We start from the raw sequence: 18,308 nt of genomic DNA, 5'->3' as shown, positions 1-18,308 counted from the left end.
CAATCATTCTGAGGGTTGCGTTTCTAACAATTTGAAAATATTACATACTGTGCCAAAAGGACCACTGCTAAATACTTTAGAAGAAATTGAAATCTTTTCACTTCACAAAAGTAATCCATTATCTGTTTTAAACGAACAAATTCATTTCAAAGACAAACATTTCTTTGAGCTTTTCGATGATCTGCCTTTAGTCTATTTATTAAGACTTTTAGGAAATATTTTATCTTTACATTGTAATTTTATTTCACCAAACATTATTTTATAACTGACGATCTGTTTTAGAATTTTTGCTTATATGCTTTTAGACTGTATATTGCTAATTCACATCCTTTTATTTTTGACACTATGGCTCATAATATTATAATTTTAAATTCCTTGCATTTTCATTATTTTTATTTGTTTATAAGACTGGCATATAACTTAATGAATAGCAATACCTTTTAAAAATTGTCACATGTAATTTACATACCAACTTCATTGACAATATTTCATATATATGGACAACAACTTCGTATTGTATTTGTGCAGCATGTAGTATACATGTCAGCTAAAGATTATTGCAGCCTACTCATTGAAAATCGTTTCAATAAAGACATGTTCCTGCTCAATAATACATCGTTTGACGTGACAGTCTTTGCCATTCCACTTTCGCAACAACTTCGTTGGAAAGAAGCCTGCTGCCACATCTTTGCACTGGCATTTGTCCTCACCATGCCAACCACTAGCTCGCCTATCGACTTTACAACAACTTCAATGGAAAGAAGCCTGCTACCTCATCTTTGGAACAGCGTCCAACTTCACCATGGCAACCAGTGGTTCCAAATGGTTCACTAACAGGCCTTGAGAGGGCAACCCATGTACTGCCAAACCGAAGTTCATTTTATCTACATGTTTAAATATTTTTAACGCTTCTTAATTGACAACAGCTGTTTAATAAGATAAGTTTAGTGTGTATTTATTTTTAATTCTTGACAATATTCTTTTCATAAAGAAATTTTAAATTGTATTTCGACTTATAACTCATTGGTTAGTAATGACATCATGCCATCAGAAGGGGGCGGAGCCTCCATTATATATAGTAAGACGTGCACTGGTTTGTACAGTAGCGATTCTCCAAGAGAAAGAGTTTCCTACTCAATGGTAATTCATTGTTTTATAGCTTTATAACTTTATGTATTTTTTTAATGTATGTAGCCCTCTAATTAAAGATTTGTATACAACTGCTAGGTCTGAAGATGGCCACAGTAGTGGTCGAAACCGGTCACCTTGATAAATAAATCGTGATCAGGACTGTTTTTAATAGTGAATATTTGTAAGACATTGATCACTGCCTCTCCCATAATGTATTCAAAAGTAAATAATTCGTTAAGATTTTAAAACCTTTCATTATTGTCATCAGTGTCATCATCGCCATAAATCTCTTATGGCAACATAAATTTGTATTAAAGCTTAAAAATATCGTCAAATTATGTATCAACATAAATCTTGCAGTGCACGTCCCATTCCTCCCAATCCACAATACTCGCTGTGACAAGAAGCAGTGCGTAAATCATATATTTTCACTCTGTCATGCTGCTGATTATCAGGTGTGCAATACTACTTTAGAATTTGCCCACTTACTGTCAAATGCATTTAGCCTCAATGTACACTACTGGCCATTAAAATTTCCACACCGTGAAGATGTCGTGTTACAGACGCGAAATTTAACCGACAGGAAGAAGATGCTGTGATATGCAAATGATTAGCTTTTCAGAGCGTTCACACAAGGTTGGCGCTGGTAGCGAAACCTGCAACGTCCTGACATGAGGAAAGTTTCCAACCGATCTCTCATACACAAACAGCAGTTGACCGCCGCTGTCTGCTGAAACGTTGTTGTGATGCCTCGTGTAAGGAGGAGAAATGAGTACCATCACGTTTCCGATTGTGATAAAGGTCGGATTGTAGCCTACCGCGATTGCAGTTTATCGTATCGCGACATTGCTGCTCGCGTTGGTCGAGATCCAATGACTGTTAGCAGAATATGGAATCGGTGGGTTCAGGAGGGTAATACCAAACGCCGTGCTGGATCCGAACGGCCTCGTATCACTAGCAGTCAAGATGACAGGCATCTTATCCACTTGACTGTAACGGATCGTGCAGCCACGTCTCGATCCCTGAGTCAACAGATGGGGACGTTTGCAAGACAAAAACCATCTGCACGAACAGTTCGACGACGTTTGCAGCAGCATGGACTATCAGCTCAGAGACCATGGCTGTGGTTACCCTTGACGCTGCATCACAGACAGGAGTGCCTGCGATGGTGTACTCAACGATGAACCTGGGTAAACGTTTGGCAAAACGTCATTTTTTCGGATGAATCCAGTTTCTGTTTACAGCATCATGATGGTCGCATCTGTGTTTGGCGACATCGTGATGAACGCACATTGGAAGTGTGTATTCGTCATTGCCATACTCATGTATCACCCAGCGTGATGATATGGGGTGCCATTGGTTACATGTCTCGGTCACCTCTTGTTCGCATTGACGGCACTTTGAACAGTGGACGTCACATTTCAGATGTCTTACGACCCGAAGCTCTACCCTTCATTCGATCCCTGCGAAACCCTACATTTCAGCAGGATAATGCACGACCGAATGTTTTAGGTCCTGTACGGGCCTTTCTGGATACAGAAAATGTTCGACTGCTGCCCCGGCCAGCACATTCTCCAGATCTCTCATCAATTGAAAACGTCTGGTCAATGATGGCCGAGCAGCAGGCTCGTCACAATATGCCAGTCACTACTCTTGATGAACTGTGGTATCGTGTTGAAGCTTAATGGGCAACCATTCAAGCTCTGTTTGACTCAATGCCCAGGCGTATCTAGGCCGTTATTACAGCCAGAGGTGGTTGTTCTGAGTACTGATTTCTCAGGATCTATGCACCCAAACTGCATGAAAATTTAATCACATGTCAGTTCTAGTATAATATATTTGTCCAATGAATACCCGTTTATCATCTGCATTTCTTCTTGGTGTAGCAATTTTAATGGCCAGTAGTGTAATTGGGCCATGGCTGGTTCGTCTTATGCCTTGCATTAAACCTTGGTTGCTATTCTGTGCTCAGTGTCCTGCAGTTATCACGATCATGCTGCTATCCTCTCTCTCTGCAAGTGGCAGCAGCAACATGCATCGATATTTACATCCTTATAGCATCTTTGGCCTCACGCTTATAGTTTAAGGCTGTGCCATGTGGGCCGTTGGTTGGTTTGCGTGGAGCAGCGAGGAAGTCTCTGTGGCGCATGTCTGGTCGGACCTGCTGGTGCAGTCCACATGCAGTCGGAATGTGATGGGCAGTTCCCATTGATACAGGGTCCGTGGTTCACCGATCCCAGGCACGAAAGTTGCGTCTTTACTTAATCTACCAGTCAGTCTCACCTGTTCACATTGAGTCTTTCATGTCGTAGTGGGCTGTTGGGACATTCCCGCAAGCAACAACTTGTGTTTTCAAGTTGGCGAAATTCTAGTCGCCCTCCTGTGTAGTTTAACTTAAATCGATTATTTTCGAATTGAAGTGCACCAGCGGAATTTTCTACCTTGTGGCCGATAATGCCCACTTTACCTGCCCTGGCCGTTGATGTAAACTCAGGCAGTGTAGTTTCCTCGTCGTGTTGTGGCTGTCCAGCATGGCGCGTAGTTTGACAGTTGAAGATGTAATTCGTTGCGGGCGCCGATACCTTCTGCGTGTTCCATTGAACTCCCCATTGTGTGCTGGTCGGGTGGAGCGGAAGTTATCCTTTCGCTTGGTCCATTGACTGCCTGTCAGTTGGGTTGCCGTCGGATTGAGAATTGTTGGGCCGACTGCCTGTCTCACGTAAGTTAGCATTAGTGGTTGAGTTCCAGGCCGACCGCTGGAAACTTCTGAGCGCCGTTTGATGTGCTATTTTTTCTTATTTGTCCTTGGTGTTTGTTTATGTATGGCTTCTAGCCGACTTTAAATTAAAGTTGTTTTGCCCTTAAGGCGTGAGATTGTTTGAGCCTTCAACCTGATTTTGAGAAAAGTTTTGAGATAAGGCCGTCTGCCTTTTAAATTCAAATTTCTGTTTTTGAGTCTCCAGCTATTGGCCTTCAGCCGATTTTTTGCTATTGAGGCATAAGATTGTTTTGACCTTCAGCTTAATTTAGAGAAATGTTTTAAGATGAGGCCTTCTGCCTTTTAAAATGCAAATTCTTCTTTTTGAGTCTTAAGTGGTTGGTCTTCAGCCGGTTTTAAATTAAAGTTGTTTTGCCCTTGAGGAGTGAGATTGAATGGCTCATTTAGCCGGGAATTAAGTTGTAAAATTAATGTTTGGCTTGCTCTGTTTTTAATGTTTCCTTTACTCTTGTAATGTTTGTAAAATGAATAAAGTAGTATGTTCGAGTGCAACTGACAGCGACTCGTTTTGGCCCCTCTCCACAAATTAAACTATCTGTCCTGTAGTGCGGGTATAGCAGGGGATCTCACTGGTAGCAGAGCATGATTTCGCTTGTGTTTGCTATTCCAGTTGCTGTCAGTCTCACTCTTGTTCTGTTTTTGTGTTCTGTGGAACCATATTGTTTAGGCTGTTACTTGTTTCAGGTGTTTATCGTAGTGGCAGTCAGACAGTGTCTGGGGATACGCATGCTCAGAAAGGACCACCTTGTTTACAAGTAGGCAATAAGGCGCCAACCGATTGAGGGCAGTGTTCCGGAGTTAGTAGCCCGTTTGCGCGCTGCCATTCTTCATCTGGCTGACGTCACGTCGGCGGGGGTGGGTGAGACAGGAGCAGCAACTGAATTTTTGTTTGAGGCTGTTAGAGGCTTTGAGCAAACTATTTGTGTTTTTGAGGGAACCCAACCTAGTGACAGTTACCTGGATAGGGTGCAGGCACAGTTAATGTATTTAACTAATCAGATAGCGGATTTAGGCACGTTAGATTCGGAATATCTTCAGTGGAAATTAACCGTTGAGTTGGGAACTTTGGTGAGCACATTACAGGTTAAGCTTGCGTGTTTGGAGTTGGATGGGAGGAGGATTGAAGATCGGGATTTGCGCTTTCAGAGAGAGGGTGAGAGCCAGCCCGGTGGGATACTGTTGCATCGTCTCTTACGTTAGATGCTGTATTTGCCAAGCTGCCTAATCCTCTGGCCTATTTCTTCTGAGATATTACTGAATTGATTGTGGAGCGACTTGATGAGGTGGAAAAATTAGTATTGTTATTGGTTCGCTTAGAATAACAAATGGCTGCCTTTTGCATTCCGCACCAAGTAATTTTGTCATCGTTGTACCAGTTAGCTAGAGGTGAGTTGCAGAAGCTCCTCTCGCGAGCCATGGCGAAAGGGTTTTCCCTGCAGCAATTAATGGAGCTGGTGATTAGGCAAACGTTGACCACCGGAATTCGTAAACAGTTAGAGTGACTTTACATTTGGGAAGTACATGGTGTGAGGAGCTGTTACATCAGTATGTCGATAGAGTACAGATAGCCTCTTTGACATTGTTAATTGATTTACCTGAACAAGAGTTGGTCTCTATTGTTCTTAGGGGAATGCGCGCGGCGGATTAGTCACATTTTGTCTTCCACAAGCCGCCTTCAACCTGGGAAGAGCTCCGTGACGTGGTGGTAACAGCATCTGCAATACCACTTGGTAACAATGTACGTCACAAGGTTAATGGGCAGGTCGTCAGCCCTGATTCCAGAGTATCTACATCCACTGAAGCTATCAGAAGGGAACGCTGGCGTTGCTTCAGGTGCGGCAATATGGCGCATTTGGTGTGCTCTTGTGTTCATCTTCATGCACCCAGAGCCAATAGATGACGCCGGGCTGGACTGTGAACTCTGGATCGAGCATTCAGACCTTGGTGTACTCGTGTAGTCACTCCGCCATCACCGCCCTTGTCCTACGTTTGTTCTCGGATAGGTGGCGAGCCGATTTGTGCTCTTTTGGATTCTGGTAGTTCCTTTTCATTATTGTGCTTTGAGTGGCTTTCGGAATTTGGGCATCTTACGAAACTTCGGTCAGTCCCTTCACCGGTGCAGAGATGTTGGGTGGCCAGTGGCCAAGTGTTGCCTCTACTTGATTAGTTCTGGGGGAGTATATCGGTCGGCGATTTTTCCTGGCCTATGTCTTTAGCCTTGGTTAAGGAACTGCCAGTTGATCTAATTTTGAGATGTGATTTCATCAATAAAACTGGGTTGGTCTTGGATTATTCTGGGCACACCTTTTCCTTTAAGTTTGCTCCTGAGGAGAAGTTTGGCCTTTGCGAATACGATAAACCTATTGTACATCGTACTGTTAGCGCATTGGCTGTTGAGGTCGTAGCTATTGAGTTTGATCCGGCCCATCTATTGCCCCATCAGGCTTCTCAGTTACGCAATTTGTTGCACAGTTTTCGCCACGTCCTGAGTGATAACTTGGGTGTTACTAACGTTGTTGATTATCATATCCGTCTGTCCGACAATATTACGGTTTGGCAGTACCTATATCGCCTCTCACCCTCTAAGTTGAAGATACTCAAGGCTGAAATATCTCAGATGCTCCAACAGGGAGTGATTAGGCCTACTACATCTGCTTATGTTTCCCCAATATCCCTTGTGCCTAAAGATCAGGGGCGCGATTTAAGACCTGTGGTTGACTACCGCCGTTTAAATGCTAAGGTTGTCGTTAAATCGGCACCCTACCTCAGCAGCATAATTCTTTTACTTGGTTTGCTGGCGATAATTGGTTTACAGCCCGTGATTTGAATCAGGCCTATTATCAGATTCCCTTGGCTGAAGAATGTAAACATGTTACTGCATTTTGTACTGATTGGAACTTGTTTGAGTTTAACAGATTTCCTTTTGGGCTAGCCACTGGTACGGCTGTGAGTACTCGTTTGCTTGATAATAAACTTGGCGTCTTGAAGTTAGTCTATGTGTATAATTATTTGGATAACTTAGTTACTTATAGACGTTCGTTTCAGGACCATTTGGAACATATACAGCAAGTTAAGATTACAGGGAGCCGGACTGACCGTTAAGCCTACTAAGTTGACGCTAGCCAAGCAGCAGGTATCTTTCTTCGGTCATATAGTGTCGGGTCACAGTATTCGCATTGACCAAAAGCGAACCAAAGCCTTACGGGCTTTGCCTCCGCCTACTGGTAAGCGGGGAATTGCTAAATTCATAGGCATGGCGAACTGCTTTAAGCGTTTCGTTCCCAATTTTGCTCGGCAGCACCCTTAAATCAGTTACGCCGGAAGGGCGCGCGTTTTGAATGGGGACCCGCCCAGGAGGCTGCCTGTGAGCACATTAAGGCAGCAATAACCAGTCCTCCGGTTCTTGGGGTACCCGATTTTAATAAAAGGTTTGTTATTCAAACTGACACTTCTAATACTGGTATTTCAGCCGTTCTCCTCCAGGAGTTTGAGGGGCAGAGACAGCCATTAGCCTATGTGTCTCATCGATTAACTGATGCTGAACTTAAGTGCTCTGTCTACGAGTGCGAGGCTTTGGCCGTTTTATTTGCATTAGAGAAGTAGCGCTTCTACCTTGAACATCAGGTTTTCCAGTTAGAAACCGACGATTGGGTTTTGATCTGGGTGTTGGCTAGGCCATGTAAAACTAGCCGTATTGCCAGGTTGGCCGTGAGTATTTCTGCATTTCGGTTTGAAGTTAAACATGTGACAGGCTCTGAAAATATCCTCACAGATGTCTTCAACTGGATGTTTGCCGAAACTACACCTAGTAAGGGAAACCAGCAGGTGGAGGGGGACAGTCTTAATTGTATGGTGTTGGGTGAAATTCCCCTTTTGTTTGATGATGTTGCTGAGCATCAGGCTCAGGACTCTGTTTGCGCCCCGATTAAGCAACGTGTGTTGGCAGGAGAGATGTCCGATGAGTATGTTGTTAAGAGTGGTATTCTCTGTAAGAGGGTGGGCGATGCTAAGGAGTGCAAGATCTGTTTGCTTGTAGCTTTGGTGCTCCTGGTTTTTCGTTATTTTGGTGATTCGTTGGTGGGTGGCCACTTAGGTACTTATAAGATTCTCCAAAAAATCAAGGAGCATTTAACTTGGTCCTCCATGACTGGAATGTGAGAGAGATGATATCCCAATGTCGCTTGTATAATGTAGCCAAACTCAAGAACGTTCTTCAACTGGGTTTCTTGAGTTCTGTACGAGAATCCTGTCCAACGCGCAAGCTCTACATTGATTATTTAGGACCTTTACCTCGTAGTAAGAAGGGTCATCGATATGTGCTAATTATCATCGATGCTTTCTCCAGATTTATTGGCTCCTTTCGAGCCGTAACGTTACCGCTGCCAACACTATTTCTCATTTAACTAATGTCTTCAGTGTTTTTGTCCCACCTAAGCAGCATGTTAGCGATAATGCTCCTGCTTTTCTTTCGGCTCCTTTCAGGGCCTTCTGTTTTCAGAACGTTGTCGAACATATCACTACCACCCTGTTTTATCCCCTGGGGTCCTTTGTGGAGAGTTAACCGACATCTGAAGTCCACTTTGATTAATTATCATCAGAAAACCCCTAGTAAATGGAAATCCATTCCTTGGCTTAGTTTTGCCTTTAATACCGCCAGTCATGAAGCTTTGCGAGCTACGCCCACCTCCTTGATCCTTTCCTATCCCATTAATTCCCCTCTTTCGAACTTGTGGGGTATTCAAGATCTTATTCCAGCTGATATTAGTCCTCAAGTTATCAAGGAAAACTGGAACCAGGCCAGACGTATTATACTCAGAACCCATAATAAACAAGCTGAGCGTTATAATCATAATTGAGAAACCTTTAAGGGGAGGCCAGGGGACCAAGTCTATGTCTGAAATTTCCTGGGGGGCAGGTGCTTGGCGGGAATGTTAGCAAATTTACTCCCCATTTTCTGGGGCATTGCACCATCGTACGTATCTTAGACCTGATAAATCTGTTGATCAAGGATAACTGTTCAGGTAAGCAGTATAGGGTTCGCCTTAGCCAAGAAGTTCAGATAGCTCAGGGGTTGAGTCACCCCCTACCTGTGCTGAGTTTAAGGGGGGGAGGTTGAGCCATAGCTGGCTTGTTTTATGCGTTGCATTAGACATTGGTTGCTATTCTGTGTTTAGTGTCACGCAGTTATCACGATTATGCTTGTTATACTCTGTCTCTGTGAGTGGCAGCAGCAGCGTGTATCGATATTCGCACCTTTGTACTATCTTTGGCCTCACGCTTCTAGTTTCTGGCTGTGCTGTGCAGGCAGTTGGTTGGTTGGCGTGCAGCAGCGAAGTCTCTGTGGCACGTGTCTGGATAGGCCCGCTGCCGGCGTCCACGCGCAGTCAGAGTGTTCCCATTGCTTCAAGGTCCATGGCTCAGCGATCCTCGACAGCAAAGGTGGGTCTTTACTTAATCTACCAGCCAGTCCCAACTGTTCACATTGTGATGTTTGAATCTAGTTGTAGCTACTGGGGCATTCCCGCGAGCAACAACGTTTGTTTTCAAGTTGGCGAAATTCTAGCTGCCCTCGTGTGGAGTTTAACTTAAATTGATTATTTTTGAATTGAAGTACACCAGCGAAATCTTCTGCCTTGTGGCCGTTAACGTTCTGGTATCCTGCCCTGGACATTGACTTAAATTCAGGCAGTGTATTTTCCTTGTTGTGTTGTGGCTGTCCAGCACGGTGTTTAGTCTGACAGTTGAATGTGTAATTCGTTGTGGGCGCCGATACCTAATACATGTTCCATTGAGCTCCCTGTTGTGTGCTGGTTGGGTGGAGCGGAAGTTATCCTGTCGCTTGTTCCGTTGACTGTCTGTCAGTTGGGTTGCTGTCCAGTTGAGAAATGTTGGGCCAACTGCCTCTCTCACCTAAGCGAGTTTGAGTTTCAGGCCAGCCCTTGGAAACTTCTGAGCGCCATTAGATGTGCTGCCTCTTCTTATTTGTCCTTGTTTGTTTATGTATGGCTTCTAGCCGATTTTAAATTAAACGTGTTTTGCCATTAAGGCGTGAGATTGTTTGGGCCTTCAGCCCAATTTAGAGAAAAGTTTTAAGATAAGGCCGTCTGCCTTTTAAAATTCAAATTCTTCTTTTTGAGTCTTAAGTGGTTGGCCTTCAGTCAGTTTTAAATGAAAGTCGTTTTTCCCTTGAAGAGTGAGATTGAATGGTGCATTTAGCTGGGAATTAAGTTCTAAAATTAATGTTGGGCTTGCTCTGTTTTTAATGTTTCCTTTACTCTTGTAATATTTGTAAAATGAATTAAGTAGTATGTTCAAGTGCAGCTGACAGCCACTTATTTTGGCTGCTTTCCACAAGTTAAACTATCTGTCCTGGCCTACGGATATAGCAGGGGATCTCAGTAATATCGAATGGGGTTGAAAAACGTAGGACGATAAATTACAAATAATCTGGTGTGATGTGAGGAAGAGTAAAAATTGAAGAAACATCCCACAGAACTCAAATACTACATGGTCATTAGACACACTGTCATGAAGGTCGACTCACGTTTGAAAGAATAGAACAACAAAAGAATTTCACCATGTTTTTCAAGATGTATGAATGGCATGGAACACTGCAGCAAAGTTAAGGTTTCTTGGGAAGAAAGTATTGATACTGATGCATGGTGGAGGAGGGAGGGGACGACGATGACGATGAAATTGCTGTCGTCATCTGCTAATACCACAAGTTAATCTACATTCACCGTGCTTCACCCATGTTACAGTATCTGATTTCATACATCTGCGTCTTCCTAGTTCTTATTTTATTATTATACTTTGTTTTCTTGGCACATTGCTAACTTTCTATGCCCAGTTGTTTTTTTTTTATTGAATGTTCTTCCATAACACAGGCTAGATATCTGAATGCACAGTACTAGGTACGCTTTTCAGTAGCAGTACAGATGAAAAATTTCAACACAGTGTACATGTGTGTGTGTGTGTGTGTGTGTGGTTCTTTAAATAAGAACAAAATTTATGTATCAGTTTCTTAACAGTGAAATAGTCAGCTCTATTGAAGAAAAAAATCAGCTATTCTTACATATTCTTAGTACACAGAAAGAAAAGAAACAGTGGCTAAGGTGAAAAGACTCTGCATAGTATTCCAGTTTTGTTAGACTTATTTCTACATTTATAATTTCTTTAGCAAATGTTAGTGACGATGTTCAGAAATGTTTAGGCCACACTTTTCCTTGTGATTCAGTTCCCAGTTATTTAACGCGGATTCGCTGTAAAGAACATCCTTCATGATTTAGCTTTGGCCATTTATAAGCTTATGTCGGTTCATGGCTCATGTCGATACCAATGGCGTGTGTCCCTTGGAAGCAGAGGAGATTCTCTCTGGTTTCGGGCAGCTAGTGGATATGGCAAAGACTGCCAGTGTTGCTTGCGAGATTAAGGCGGAGCTCACCATTTGCAGCATCGTCAACAGAACCGACTGTAGTCCTTTGGTGCAGAGCGGTGTGGAGGGCCTGAATCAGAGGCTCAGGTGGTTCTGTGACCGTGTAGGCTGCAGATTCCTTGACTTGCGCCATCAGGTGGTGGGTTTTTGGGTTCCGCTTAATAGGTCAGGAATCCACTACACACAGGAATCAGCTACACGGGTAGCGAGGGCTGTGTGGAAGGGTCTGGGCGGCTTTTTAGGTTAGGTCTCAGGGAACCACAGAAACGGCGTCTGTCTAAAAGGGGACAGATAAAACACAGTATGTTAGTTGTAGAAACGATCGGTATTGTAGTTGTAAATGGTCGTAGCTGTGTTGGAAAAGAACCAGAGCTCCAAATCCTTAATAGAGAGCACTGAAGCTGGAATAGTTATAGGTACAGAAATCTGGCTAAAGCCGGAAATAAGTTCAGCCGCAATTTTTCAAACGATCTAACAGGGTTCAGAAAACATAGATTAAATACAGTTGGTGGTGGAGTATTTATTGCTGTCAGAAGTAGTTTGCCTTGTAGTGATACTGAAGTAGATAGTTCCTGCGAAATTGTATGGGTAAAGGTTGTACTTGACAATCGGACTAAACTATTAATGGGATCGTTTTACCGATACCCCAACTCAGAAGATATAGCTGCTGAACAGTTCTAAGAAAACATATCTCATTTCAAATAGGTACTCAACTCATAGTTATAGTCAGTGTTGACTTCAATTTACCCTCGATATGCTGGAAAAATTACACGTTTAAAGCTGGTGGTAGGCATAAAGCATCATCCGAAATTGTACTGAATGCGTTCTCAGAAAATTATTTTGAACAATTAGTTCATGAGCCTACTCGATGCGTAAATGATTGCAAAAGCATACTTGACCTATTAGAACAAATAATCCTGGACAAATAGTGAGTATCGTGATGAATACAGGGTTAGCGACCACAAGACAGTTGCTGCTAGGCTGAATGCCGTAACACCTACAACCATCAAAAAGAAATGCAAAGTACGAGTATATCTATTTAAAAAAGCTGATAAAAATGCTATCATCGCCGTTTTAAGAGACAGTCTTCACGTCTTCCGATCTGATCATGTAAGTGTAGAAAAGTTGTGGAATGATTTCAGAATGATAGTTTCAACAGCAATTGAGAGATATATACCACATAAATTAATAAGTGATGGTACTGATCCCCCATGGTACACTAAACAGGTCATATCGCTGCTGCCGAAGCAGCGAAAAAAACATGCCAAACTTAAAAGAACGCAAAATCCCCAAGACTGGCAAAGTTTTACAGAAGTTCGAAATATAGTGTGTACTTCAATGCGAGATGCTTCTAATAATTTCCATAACGAAACTCTGTCTCGTAATCTGGCAAAAACCCAAAGAGATTCTGATCATACATAAAGCACACCAGTGGCAAGACGCATCAATACCTTCACTACGCAGTAACAACGGTGAAGTCACTGATGGCAGTGCCAGTAAAGCAGAGTTACTTAACACGGTTTCTGAAACTCCTTCACCAAAGAAGACAAAGTAAATATTCCTGAATTCCAATCAAGAACAACTGCCAAGATGAGAAACAGAGAAGCAGATATCCTCAGTGTCGCAAAGCAGCTTAAATCACTTAATAAAGACAAGTGTCCAGACTGTATACCAGTCAGGTTCCTCTCAGAATATGCTTGTTGATTCAATAGCTCCATATTTAGCTATTATATACAACCACTCACACTCACAGAAACATCTGTACCTAAAGACTGGAAAATTCCTCAAGTCATACCGATACGCAAAAAGGGAAGTACATCTACATCTACATCTACATGAGTACTCTGCAATTCACATCTAAGTGCTTGGCAGAGGGTTCATGGAACCACAATCATACTATCTCTCTACCATTCCACTCCCGAACAGAGTGTGGGAAAAACGAACACCTAAACCTTTCTGATCGAGCTCTGATTTCTCTTATTTTATTTTGATGATCATTCCTACCTATGTAGGTTAGGCTCAAAAACATATTTTCGCATTCGGAAGAGAAAATTGGTGACTGAACTTTCGTAAATAGATCTCACCGCGACGAAAAACGTCTTTGCTTTAATGACTTCCATCCCAATTCGCGTATCATATCTGCCACACCCTCTTCCCTATTACGTGGTAATACAAAACGAGCTGCCCTTTTTTGCACCCTTTCGATGTCCTCCGCCAATCCCACCTGGGAAGGATCCCACACCGCGCAGCAATATTCTAACAGAGGACGAACGAGTGTAGTGTAAGCTGTCTCTTTAGTGGACTTGTTGCATCTTCTAAGTGTCCTGCCAATGAAACCCAACCTTTGGCTCGTCTTCCCCACAATATTATCTTGTGCTCTTTCCAACTGAAGTTGTTCGTAATTTTAACACCCAAGTACTTACTTGAATTGACAGCCTTGAGAATTGTATTATTTATCGAGTAACTGAATTCCAACGGATTTCTTTTGGAACTCATGTGGATCACCTCACACTTTTCGTTATATAGCGTCAACTGCCACCTGCCACAACATACAGCAATCTTTTCTAAATCGCTTTGCAACTGATACTGGTCTTCAGATGACCTTACTAGACGGTAAATTACAGCACCATCTGCGAACAACCTAAGAGAACTGCTCGAATTTTCAGCCAGGTCATTTATATAGACCAGGAATAGCAGAGGTCTCAGGACGCTTCCCTGGGGAACACCTGATATCCCTTCAGTTTTACTCGATGATTTGCCGTTTATTACTACGAACTGCGACCTTCCTGACAGGAAATCACGAATCCAGTCGCACAACTGAGACGATACCCCATAGGCCCGCAGCTCGATTAAGAGTCGCTTGTGAGGAATGGTGTCAAAAGCTTTCCGGAAATCTATGAATACGGAACCAACTTGAGAGCCCCTGTCGATAGCGGCCATTACTTCGTGCGAATAAAGAGCTAGCTGCGTTGCACAAGAACGATGTTTTGTGAAACCATGCTGATTACATATCAATAGATCGTTCCCATCGAGGTGATTCATAATGTTTGAATAGAGTATGTGCTCCAAAACTCTGCTGCAAACCAACGTCAATGATATAGGTCTGTAGTTCGATGGATTACTCCTAATACCCTTCTTAAATACTGGTGCGACCTGCGCAATTTTCCGATCTGTAGGTACAGATCTACCGGTGAGCGAGCGGTTGTATATGATTGCTAAGCAGGGAGCTATTGTATCAGTGTAATCTGAAAGAAACCTAATCGGTATACAATCTGGACCTGAAGACTTGCCCGTATCAAGCGATTTGAGTTGCTTCGCAACCCCTAAGGTATCTACTTCTAAGAAACTCATGCTAGCAGCTGTTCGTGTTTCAAATTCTGGAACATTCCATTCGTCTTCCCTGGTGAAGGAATTTCGGAAAACTGCGTTCAATAACTCCGCTTTAGCGGCACAGTCGTCGGTAACAGGACCATCGGCACTGCACAGCGAAGGTATTGACTGCGTCTTGCCGCTTTTGTACTTTACATACGACCAGAATTTCTTCGGATTTTCTACCAAATTTTGAGACAATGCATCTCGCATTGAAGTCCGTGCCAAACTTCGCGCGCCTGTAAATTTTAGCCAATCTTCGGGATTTCGCGTTCTTCTGAACTTCGCATGCTTTTTCCGTTGCCTCTGCAACAGCGTTCGGACCTGTTTTGTGTACCACGGGGTATCAGTTCCATCTCTTACCAATTTATGAGGTATGAATCTCTCAATTGCTGTTGCTACTATATCTTTGAATTTGAGCCACATCTCGTCTACATTTGCGCAGTCAGTTCGGGAGGAATGGAGATTGTCTCTTAGGAAGGCTTCTAGTGACACTTTATCCGCTTTTTTAAATAAAATTATTTTGCGTTTGTTTCTGGTGGATTTGGAAGAAACGGTATTGGGCCTAGCTACAACGACCTTGTGATCACTAATCCCTGTATCAGTCATGATGCTCTCTATCAACTCTGGATTGTTTGTGGCTAAGAGGTCAAGTGTGTTTTCGCAACCATTTACAATTCGCGTGGGTTCGTGGACTAACTGCTCGAAATAATTTTCGGAGAAGGCATTTAGGAAAATCTCAGAAGATGTTTTCCGCCTACCGAAGGTTTTGAACAAGTATTTTTGCCAACATATCGATGGAAGGTTGAAGTCCCCACCAACTATAACCGTATGAGTGGGGTATTTATTTGTTACAAGACTCAAATTTTCTCTGAACTGTTTAGCAACTATATCATCGGAGTTTAGGGTTCGGTAGAAGGAGCCAATTATTAACTTAGTTCGGCTGTTAAGTATAACCTCCACCCATACCAATTCACACGGAGTATCTACTTCGACTTCACTACAAGATAAACCACTACTGACAGACACAAACACTCCACCACCAATTCTGCCTAATGTATCTTTCCTGAACATCGTCTGAGACTTCGTAAAAATTTCTGCAGAACTTATTTCAGGCTTTAGCCAGCTTTCTGTACCAATAACGATTTCAGCTTCTGTGCTTTCTATTAGCGCTTGAAGCTCAGGGACTTTTCCAGCACAACTACAACAATGTACAACTACAATTCCGACTGTTCCTTGATCCAAGCACGTCCTGTATTTGCGATGCACCCTTTGAGATTGCAACCCACCCTATACTTTCCCGAGGCCTTGTAACCTAAAAAAACCGCCCAGTCCACGCCACACAGCCTCTGCTACCCGTGTAGCCGCCAGCTGAGTGTAGTGAACTCCTCACCTATTCAGCAGAACCCGAAACCCCACCACCCTATGGCACAAGTCAAGGAATCTGCAGCCAACACAGTCGCAAAACCGTCTGAGCCTCTGATTCAGACCCTCCACCTGGCTCTGCACCAAAGGTCCACAGTTGGTTCTGTCAAAGATGTTGCAGATGGTGAGCGCTGCCTTCATCTCGTAAGCAAGACCGGCAGCCTTCACCAAATCAGATAGCCGCTGAAATCCAGAGAGAATTTTCTCAGATCCAAAGCGACACACATCATTAGTGCTGACATGTGCCACCACCTGCAGCTGGCTGCACCCTGTGCTCTTCATGGCATCCGGAAGGACCCTTTCGACATCAGGAATGACTCCACCCGGAATGCACACGGAGTGCACACTGGATTTCTTCCCCTCCTTAGCCGCCATATCCCTAAGGGGCCCCATTACGCGCCTAACATTGGAGCTCGCAACTACCAATAAGCCCACCCTCTGTGATTGCCCGGACCTTGAAGGCTGACAATCATCCTCTTAAACAGGGCAGGCAGCTGCATCTGGCTCAGCCAGAGACAGTGCCTGAAACCTGTTTGTCAGACGCACCAGGGAGGCTTTCTGATCAGCCTCTGGGGACGTCTTTCGCTGCCTGCCACGCCTTGGAAAGACCTCCCAGTCAACCACAGGCCAGGGCTCAGCCCCACTGCGGGCAGCAACCAGGACAACCACAGCGGCAAACCGATCTGGGGACAGACGGGACGAGGTTGACATCCCCGTGATACCCAAGCCCGGCTCCCCACAGTGGTGCCCATTGGCAACAGCCTCAAGCTGCGCGACCGAAGTCAGCGCCGCTTGCAGCTGTGAGCGAAGGGATGCCAACTCAGCCCTCATCCAAACACAGCAATCACAGTCCCTGTCCATTCTAATCGATGTTGAACAACAGTTACTGAAACACGAGTCCGCGCCTAGATAATGCAAGGGAAACACGCAAAGAATGTATTAACTAACCTGTACAAATGCCTAACGACTGCACTACAATCTGCCTGAATTTACGATTACAGTAACTAAATCTCGAAATTACAACTGCTATACGAAACTCACACGCAATTTAAGTAAGAATCTACGAAGTAAACACTAAAGCGCGATGCTACAACTCTCAAATACTATAATACGCCCGAAATTTATGAATTAAACAATGCAAGTGCCCAAGAACACGCAAAGAAATTAAGAATTAAACTATGTAACAAATAATTAAGTTAGGGGTATACGACTTGCTGCTGCAGCTGCTTATCCAATGGCGGCAGGGAGCAATCCGTTGAATTACAGGCTCATATCACTATCGTCGATTTGCAGTAGGGTTTTGGAACATATACTGTATCCGAACATTATGAAGTACCTCGAAGAAAACGATTTATTGACACATAGTATGGATTCAGAAAATATCGTTCTTGCAAAACACAAATACCTCTTTATACTCATGAAGTAATGAGTACTATTGATAGGAGATGTCAGATTTTTTCCATATTTTTAGATTTCCAGAAGGCTTTCGACACCTCCCCTCACAAGCGTCTTCTAACCAAACTGCGTGCCTATGGAATATCGCCTCATTTGTGCTACTGGATTCGTGATTTCCTGTCAGAAAGGTCACAGTTCATAGTAACAGGTGGAAAGTCATCGAGTAAAACAGAAGTAATATCCGGCATTCCCGAAGGGAGCGTTGCAGGCCATCTATTGTTCCTGATCTATGTTAACAAAATAGGAGCAACTCTCTGAATTTATAGAGAATTTCAATAGTGCTTACGAACTAGTAGAACCAAGGTCTAAAAGATTGTTTCTGAAATATATTATAGGTCAAAGAATGGGTTCTGCCTACAGAAAACTTATCATTAGAGATCACACTGAAACATGGTCAGAAGTGAGGGAGATTCTCATGGAGAATTATGCAAACCTTAGGAATCAGATTTCTATGCGTGCAAAATTTTTAATAGCCAGCAAACAAGGGATGAAAGTGTGGTACAATACGGAGCCCGAGTACATTCTATGCAGTTTCATTTCAGAGAAGCCATGAGGAGGGTAATGACGGCAGACACAATTCCAGGCAGTTGCGCATTGATAGGAGAATTAGGGAGAGCTGTTTTTATATAGAGACGATTAGCGAAAGAATAAAGACAATAGTGCGGGCACAGGGAGAGAGAATCACTTTGTCAGAATTAATTGATTTAGCATCGA

The sequence above is a fragment of the Schistocerca piceifrons genome, chromosome 11 (genome assembly GCF_021461385.2).
Source record: "Schistocerca piceifrons isolate TAMUIC-IGC-003096 chromosome 11, iqSchPice1.1, whole genome shotgun sequence".
In the NCBI taxonomy this organism is placed as follows: domain Eukaryota; kingdom Metazoa; phylum Arthropoda; class Insecta; order Orthoptera; family Acrididae; genus Schistocerca; species Schistocerca piceifrons.
The sequence above is the reverse complement of the archived record's forward strand: the minus strand, read 5'-3'. Positions refer to the sequence as shown.